A 9,316-nucleotide genomic window follows, 5' to 3' on the forward strand; every position below is an offset into this window, starting at 1 on the left:
TCAATGGCCATTTGTATTGCCAGTTTACCGAGAGAGATCCTACGGGGGGAAAAAAGTAAGCTAGACATAGGCATACAGATACTAATGGATTTCTCCATGTTTTTGCTATGTGAGGATTAGGTAGAAACACTGAATCTATAATGGAGTTGCATATGGAGATACAACTGTTACCCAAAGGAAGCAGCTCAGGTATTGTTCAGCACACTGGTCTTCAGAGGGCTCTTGCTTCTCAGGATAACCAGTCTGTTCACTTTATAGGTATCTCCGCTTAGATCCTTTTGACTGTGAAATTATTGTCAGTTGTTGAATTTGTGCGCCAATGAAATGTTTACTGGGAGTGGGAAAGACTATTTCAAGATACAAAGTTGCACATTATTGATATGCCGGAGAAAAAGATCAAAGCATTTTGGAGTATTGGTTGTGAAGAGCTATTATTTAGCCTCAGTGTACCAAATGTTTTTACAGAAGGGGGGAAGGCTAACAAAGAAACACCAATCCGCTTTCTTGTTGTCTCAGGTAAGGCCTAGAGGTCCGTAATAGAGCCACATACATGTAGCTTATCTGCTATGCTTGGAAATCTGTATCCAGCTGAATATTTAACAGATATTCTTAGCTAGGTCCAAACCTGGTATAATAGATAGTGTGATGCTGCTTGTTACAGTCAGCAGCTCTGTCCATAGGGTTCAGTATTTCTGTGCCTTGATGGCTCTACCCAGGATGCTACCAGTGCTGTATAAATTCTCTTTTGTTTCTCCATCAACCATCACTTGTTTTTTCCATGGGGATATTTAGCACCTCCCAGGATCACTGCATTTCTTTATGGATCCAAGTTTGCAAGCATGTCTGAGCTGGACTAATTTTATTATCTTGAGGTTGCATTATGAAATACTCACTTATTCTCCAAGTATTCTGTGAGTTATTTTGTAACTTAAATCAATATGTTATTCTTGCTAGGTCCTTTCTTTGGGAATGCAATACAGTTTTTATATATTTAGGTCAACTCTATAGTGCTGCATAGTACCTATTTCATATACAAAATTAATGTGAATTCTTTTTCATTGCCAAGACTTAATAGTTGCGGTGCAGTGAATTGAAGTAAAACTCATTGCGGCCTTAACTTAGAAGATAGTAAAGATTGATGGAACACAGTGGGTTTAAACGCAGTGTGTTATTAATGTAGAGGTGACAGAGCTGTGAGACAAAGCCCGCTGTAAATCTGAATTAAAAGCATCCTATAGTGTATTGCTTCATTGTGTTACAAGTCAGGGGATATGACATCTTGGAAACATGCTCCTCTGGGATACAAACCTGGCTCACGTATGGAGATCAGATCACTAAACTTGTGAAGATAATAAGGAGCTTGTGATAATAAGGAGCTGAGATACCAGCAAAGAAATCAGAACTTTCAGCAGAACTATTAAGAGTGCGGTGTTCATATTAGAAAAAATAATCCCATCCTCTCCATATTAATTCCATCTGATAGTGCATAAACAGAGTTCAAAAACTAGCAATTGCTTCAAACATGATCATTACGTAGTGCCCACAAGCCAAGAGATACTGCAGTGCATAAAGATGGGGCTGGGAGTTTTGTATTTGAAGTCACCTAAAATAATATCATACAACACCTTCATTACCTGCCTTACAACCTAAAATTCTGCCAAACTTCAGAATGTGGGCTTAGGATTTTTTCTGTGAACTCATGTGAACAAGGCACCTATATATACATATATCAGCCTGTATTTTCAAGTTTCAATAGAAGGCATCAGCCCATGTTTAAAAGGTGCTAAAGGAGCAAAAAAGCAAGGCCATCTTCCTTAAATCAGTAGCAGGATAATCATCAATATTTTTAGCAGCTTCTAATTTAAGCAGACTGATTTAAAACAGAAAATACAAAGGATTAATGGTGGTACTTTACTCACGTAGTAATAATGTAAAGAGAGGTTTCTATAAACAAGGAACACTGACAGGATTCAGGTTATTAATGAGAGTGAATGGAACTGTTCAGCATAATAGAGAGACATAAGTTCTTACCCTCTTGTTCTACTGCTGCATTGGGTAAATTGATTCATTAGGTAAGTGCTATCTCTGTGTCATTTATGTAATCACTTACTGAGAAGGATCTTGATTGACCCGCTGGTACTTCTGATTTATTAACACTTAGTTCTTCACGTTTTATGTTCTGGAGGCCATAGTCCCAATTTTGGCATGATTCCACTTCCATTAAGATCAGTGGCAAAAGGGCAGGCCTTGAAAACACAGAAGCAAAATGCAGCAGTTTATCCTCCCAGGTGTCCCAAGTTTAGAGCACACAATTTCTTTTTTTTAATCAGTTTACCACGCTTCCCACTACAGCTGAATATTGGTATTAATGTTCTTTTTTTTTTTTTTTAGTTCTGAGGTCTCAGATAAACTGACTCAATTTTCTCTGCTTTTCATTAAACCCACCTGTCAAACCATTCCAGAGATCTGATTCAACATGCAGTTGGATTTGCCCTGAATACGGTCTTGAGACAACATGAACCAAAAAAAAACCAACACAATTTATCTTTTCCTCTGGCGAATATCAGTCTCACAGCCAATGTAAAATTTCAGACTCCTTCAGGCTGTGTTTTGAAATGTCAATGATATTAGTGAACAGAAATACCATTTTGTTTTCACTTTTAATTGCTATTACATATTATTATTACCTTATCCTTGATAGCCACGAGGTTGGAACATGCCTAGGAAATGTTTCAGCATGGGATATTTCATAAGGTTGCACAGACCGTTATTGAATAGTTTTACCAGTCATCAGCACCATCTGTTGCTCCAGCACTCTGGCAAGTGGAAAATGCCACATTTACTTTCTGTTAATGCTTGACGCAGAGTTAAGCAGTAGGAAAGGGAAGATGAAGAAAAACACTATGGACAGTCAGTGTGAAAGGTTAGTGGACAGTCTCTGGTCATTGACTACAGCCTTGCAATGAACAAAGTTGGATCAGGCAGATCTGTGTTTTCTGGATGCAAAGATAAGGCCTCAGTCCCTGATGTAACAGCTGTGTACGCAAGGTAGGAACGATACTGAACCAAACTCTCAGATCACACTTTCATGGAGCAAAAATGAGCCACCATACTAATATCTGAAATATCCTGCATTACTGTCTGTTTCAGAGGGAGAGGAATGCTGTCAAAACCAATCGAATGCAACTGCAGTGATGGAAGGCAGAAATTATTTTTTCAGTTGTGCATTTTCTTAACAAACAAAGGGCAGGAAACTGAGGTTAAACAATAGCAGTCACTCTCACTACTACAGTCCTGCTGCTTCAGCACTCATCCCACATGACCCAATGCTCTGCTACAGTCTTTTGTTTTATGATTTCCTAGCAGTTATTTCATCACAGCATCCCAGGCTGCAACACAGATAAGGCTTGTGCCATGATAGGCACATAAAACCCAAACCCTACAACTAGCTTTTGTTTTCAGGTCACACCCATTTACACGGGGTGTCAGAGCAGGCAGAAACCCAACATGCGATCATAACCCATAGCCTTATTTTAAGGTGTACCTCAAATCAAAAGCAGCTCTGTCAACAGGTGCTGGTGGTTTCTCCCCCCCCCCCCCCCATTAGTTGTACTATGTAGGTTTTCATCAGGAAAGGATCCGAGCTCTCAATCTTTGCAGTTTGAGCTGCATAGTTGATGTTTTCTCAGCTTGTGTAGCAGTTCAGTCAGCAGTCACAGCTCTGTCTGGCATTTCTGTAGCACTCACATGTAGCACAGTCTTTTCATTTGAAGGTTTTTCGTCTCAGCAGCACAGTAACCAGTTCTCTAAGTATGACAGCAGGCAGTGATGAAAGCTGTACTAGATTTTATCCTTGCTCTATAATAATCCCAAATAAATAATGTATTGCCAGAGGCACTTTTAACAACGTACTTATATACACAAGCTCAATACAAGCACTTTTTCTTTTGTTTTCCTGTTTCTGATAGAACCTGGATTGTTGAAGGTTTCCATGGGCAGAGGCACAGTCATGTATATAATTCAGTATTAGCAGTGTGTGCTGTGTTCCCTGTGTGCAGCTTATCACAACCATCTCTATCTGGTGGCTTTACTTTATCAATCAGACTGTACCAAGTCATGCTTTTAGCTTTTGCTATCTCTTGTTCAGTCTCTGACAATATATTACATAACTGGAACCCAATATGGGATTTGCAGACTTCAGGTCTTCTGGACAAATTCTCTTGCAAAGACGAGGTGCTTAAACTGTTGAGGAGCGAGCATCAATATAAACCCATAGTTTAGGCCAGGAAAGTTTAGGCTTTTTATGCTGAAAACATTGTTATCACATGTTATCTTCCTGGAAGCGCTGCTGTTCTCTAACACAGCCTGATGCAGTCAGGTTCCCTCTTCATGCCCACATTCCCACCACAATTATAAGATACTATAATTACCTATAAAACCACCTATATCACAGAATCACAGAATCACAGAATGACCCAGGTTGGAAGGGACCTCAAGGATCATGTAGTTCCAACCCCCCTGCCTGGCAGGGCCACCAAACATACACCTTTACTAGATCAGGTTGCCCAGGGCCCCGTCCAGCCTGGTCTTGAACACCTCCAACTTGGTCCTTTACTGTGTGAAAAGGTATATTGAATTCACCTATATTAAATGGATATGGGCTGTTCTTAAATGACTGCCGAAATTAAACTGGATGCTTTTAGAAATTTGTAACTAACACACAGTTATAATTGCATTCCCTCGGCTAATGGGCGCATTCCCGGGTTGCTCCTTTGGAGCTCGGCCGCCAGGTGGTGCCTTCATCCTGTGCGCCGCCTCGTGTCTGCTGCTGAACTGAGCGTTTCTTAAGGAACTTCTTAAGGAGAAGAGCGCTTTAGAATATGGCTGTATGTATTGAAAGGACATTCTTGAAGGAATTTTACTGAATTAAATATTATTTAACTATAATGTTGACTTCAGTCCTGTAAACTTTTAAAAAAGTCGCTTTTATGATTGTGTTCCATCTGGTGCAGTTTTTTCCTTGCTAGGAAGGCAAAGGGGTAGTAAAAACGTGTTACAGAAGTATAGTTAACATTAGTATAACTGTATCTATTTTATGATAAGTTTTTACAAATGTAGGGGTACACCTCACTGATGCAGATATTAACATATATATACATGTATATATATCTGCAAATAATTCCTGTGTGGGCCAGGCCAGCATGAGACCAAATTCTATTTAATCCCAGATTGGTCAGTGCAGCAAGACAAGTGCTGTACTTCTGATTCCTCATTTGTCTGTCTGTGCGCTAACTGCACTCAGGTCTGTGATGCACAAACATGTTACTATAGTAGAACAAATTACTGCAGATTGCTTACTTCACAGTAAACTGCATGAATGTTTCTACCTGGAAGATATTTACCATTAACCTAAGAAAAATCACAATAGGTTCCCCTTCAATGAAAGATGGGGTTTCCTCATCTTTAGTTAAGCAGTATTTCAATATCGACATTTGCAGGTGAGCTGTTTCTGGCATGAAGTTGACCATCAGGAGCTATATGGATGCTTCATCTCTGTGGGAGCCCAATGCCACACTTGGTGGCAACCAGACCATGGCAGAGGGTCAGAACTAGGTATCTTTAAGGTCCCTTCCAATCTTAGCCATTCTGTGATTTTATGATTCTCTTTCCTTTTCTATTTTTCTGTGTGGAGGGTTGTATTCTTCCTCTACCGGATCTTGCATGATACAACACTGCTGTCTTCCTATTCATACTCAATGGTGTTGCTGAGAAAATCCAGCCCTATGAGTTAGCATCTGGAAGAGATAACAGCCAACTTCAGTAGTTATAAAATAAGGACCTGCAGGTCTACTCTACTAAAATATGTCCGGTAGTTTCTTTGAGTTAACTTGTTCCATTGAAAAAGTTCAGCCAATCATAAGATCATCTACTGATAAATTTATATTACTCTGTTATAGTTCCACATTGCCCGTATGTAATTTCTTGGTGCAGAGATGTTTTAGTATAACACAAGCTAAGCGAGATGATGCCAATAGGAAGAGACATAGCCTCTTGTTGTAAGCAGATACTGTATCTGGAAGCCCACATTGTGGCACAGATGAGCTGTCTAGACTTTCTTTGTATTGGATCCTACAGCCCAGTGGCCAACAGTTAATTTATTCCTGCCACTGTGATTTAGTCATAGTTAGCATTCACTTTGTGCTGCTGCAGAATGGCTTTGCAATCATCGTGACAGTAAAAAATCTGGTCCTGCTTCCATTTTAAATGGCACAAGTTCACTAAAACAGAAATAGTTCAATTATGAACATACAGTGCTCTTCTCTGGAAAATACTTATTTTCCTTTAGTGACTTTTGATGTACTAACATTTTAACTAAGCATTCATGTTTTTTGTGTATTCAGTTTATGCCATCAAAGAAAGCAATTTGCTGTAACGCTACTCAAGGCACCCATTAGTTGCAAACAGCAGTCTGTGTTTTTAGAGAACCAAGGCTGTTTTTTCACAAAGGGAGTGATTCAATTTTGCCTTAATCCCCCAACCAGTAGAGCTCATTGTCCAGGTGTTATCTGTGACTAGTTTGCTGATACTGCCTTCTCAAGAAATGTACAGAGAGTCTAATTTAGATTAAGTTGCTGGCAATACATATTTAAAAGAAATCAGTATGGTACTTATCTACTTAAATGTCAGTTCTCAAATTAGTTTTTGGATCCCATTTGTCACATGCGAATATTCTTTGTTGTGTGCTTTGAACACCTTAGAGAAAAGTTTAACTTAAAACATCCTCCTGATATCTTCAGGAAGATTTGAAGTCTTTATTGAATCTTTGAGGCAGGTATCAATAACAGTGAATAGTAATATGCAATTTTCTGGCACTGATATTTTGAATTCTGAGTGCATTAAACTCTTCAGAGTCTGTATATTCTGTATTATGAGAAGATGTGCATGACCTGATTTCAAGGGCTGATCTGGCTGGATGGAATAACTGACTCCACTGAAGAGCTCTGACTTATGCAACTTGCAAAACAACGCTCTAATCTACAGTTTGATGCCTTAATAACAACTTCAAAAGTTGAAATTTAGTTAAAAAGTATACTCGAAAGATAAATTTATATATTTTGGGAATATATGCTTCTCACAATCCTTGGCTGCAGTAAATGGGAACAAGCCCAAGATGGCAGTGGAATAGACATGCTTCACATGCAGCAAATCAGTAGAGTGAGTGGGATATTTATGGAAAATTGAAAGCCATTCTGTGCACATACAACCTACACGGACCGTCAGAGCTTAAGAGAGAGACAGCACCTTCGAAAGTAACCATAGAGCATTACCAGTGGGAGCAGTTACAACATTATCCTACAGCAGTGTTGACTTCTTTCCATCATTTGATTTTCAAGAAGCAAAACTGGCTCAGTGCAGAAAATTTTTACAAATCCCATCATAAATATTTCCTGTGCCCATTTGTGGCATTGTAGTTTGAAAAGTCCAGTGACAGGCAATGATTCTGACTCCTACTGTACTCATTAGGAATTGCTTTTGTTACAGTACAGGCTTTTTTGCTCTCTGGATCAGAAATCTCCTGATAAATTCTATCCCCGTTTGCAGTATTTGAGTAATAGCACCTGTGAGAAAAGAGTAAATGCAAATGGTAATCCTTCAAAACAGCTGAAACAGTTGTGCATGCAAGAGGGATGAAAAATGTGAGTAAGCATTCTGTGGTTGACCAGTGAGATCTGTTCCTTCAGTGAGAGTATTTAATCTGCTGACAAGGAGGTAAGGGGTTTTGTAGAGCTTAGAGACTAACCTAACCTCACAAATATAATGCAGTTGATACCTTTGGAAGTAATTATAATGCAATGTAACGAGTATCTTCTCTGTCTCCAGTTCTGTGTATGTAGGTATAAAGAAGGCTACATGGTTTTGCATATCATTGTGTGTAGGAAGAAACTGCTCTTTTGGGACATAAGTAACCTTGAACATTTTCCCTCCCCTTATTAAAAAGTCAAGAGTTTTCATTTTCAGTATTTGCAGAAACGTAAGGTCAGATGCATTTTTCTCTCTAATCAAAGTCCACTCAAGTGCCACGTTGCCTACTTCATTTACTTCCCATCTATATCCACTAGATATGACTTGTAAACTTATTAAGAAATTAATGCTTATTTTCCTCTTCAATCTCCTTGTAATTTCCTCATCACTTGTAAGTTAATTACTGTTCTTCAGGATACATAAGGACTTTTGTTTAATGATTTGTATGGAGTTATTGTGCTATACAGGCTTTCTCTTGGCAAGAGCCAGATATGAGTAATGCCGCTGATTACAACGTACACATTCTTTGTTGTGGTCCTTCTAAGCCTAACAACTAGAAGGGGCTTAGATGTAGGAATTAAGTGTGTTTCTATAGGAAAGTTCAGATCAGGTCTGGATAGAAAAAAATAAGGAGTTTATCAATTCCAAGTGCAGTTTCTGCACTGTGAACTATCATTAGAGCACTGCTCAGTTAAAGTGTACAAGAAGTTTGGTATCAGGTCAGTATCAAATTTTTATCAGGAGGAGCAAAGTCTAATTCATAAAAATGGCACTGCGTAGGTATTTACACATCTGTGCACCTCCCCATCCAATATATCCATGTATTAGTGATATATTAATCAGATTTGGACTTTTGCAAATGATTCATATTTGGAAAAAAGCAGACGAGCTTTTGTGCATACAGACCCTTCTTCAGTGGAACATGCATGTACATTCTCTTCAATAATTTGTTTCCATCTACAGAAGTAGCTCTCACCATCCATGGTTAATTTAAACTTGCCTATAGCAAAAAGCATGAAGTCTTTCGAAAAACCCAAAATAAAATGGGAGACAGTTGCAAGGAAATTACTTTTCAAAGTCTTTTAAAATTCTTTTTAAACTCTAAAAGTGAAGTAAGAGGTGAAGACTGTTTTATGCTGGATACTCTTTATGCACGGATATACACAGTCTGTGTAAACTCCACATGCACAGCATACACCCAGTCTATGTAAACTCATCACTTGTCTTCCGATAGCCATAAGTATGCCTTAGCTTCTTCATAGAGCAACTCCTGAATGGGATAATGTGCCGCCAACAGCTAACTTCTGCACTGGGATTATTAGCAGAGTGCCAGTTCTTACTGACTGCTACAAGGAGCTGCACCATTACACGTTCTCTCGTAATGTGGACAGACATACTGTGGTTGAGAGAACTGTGACTGTTACTTTTCAGCCCTGTTGCTAAAGGATGTTTCTTTGGAAAAGACTAAATATGGAAAAGACTACATAGATTGTAAAGATATAGGAAAGCATAA

The sequence above is a fragment of the Coturnix japonica genome, chromosome 12 (assembly GCF_054131305.1).
Source record: "Coturnix japonica strain WE chromosome 12, WE-NBRP24, whole genome shotgun sequence".
Classification (NCBI taxonomy): Eukaryota; Metazoa; Chordata; class Aves; order Galliformes; family Phasianidae; genus Coturnix; species Coturnix japonica.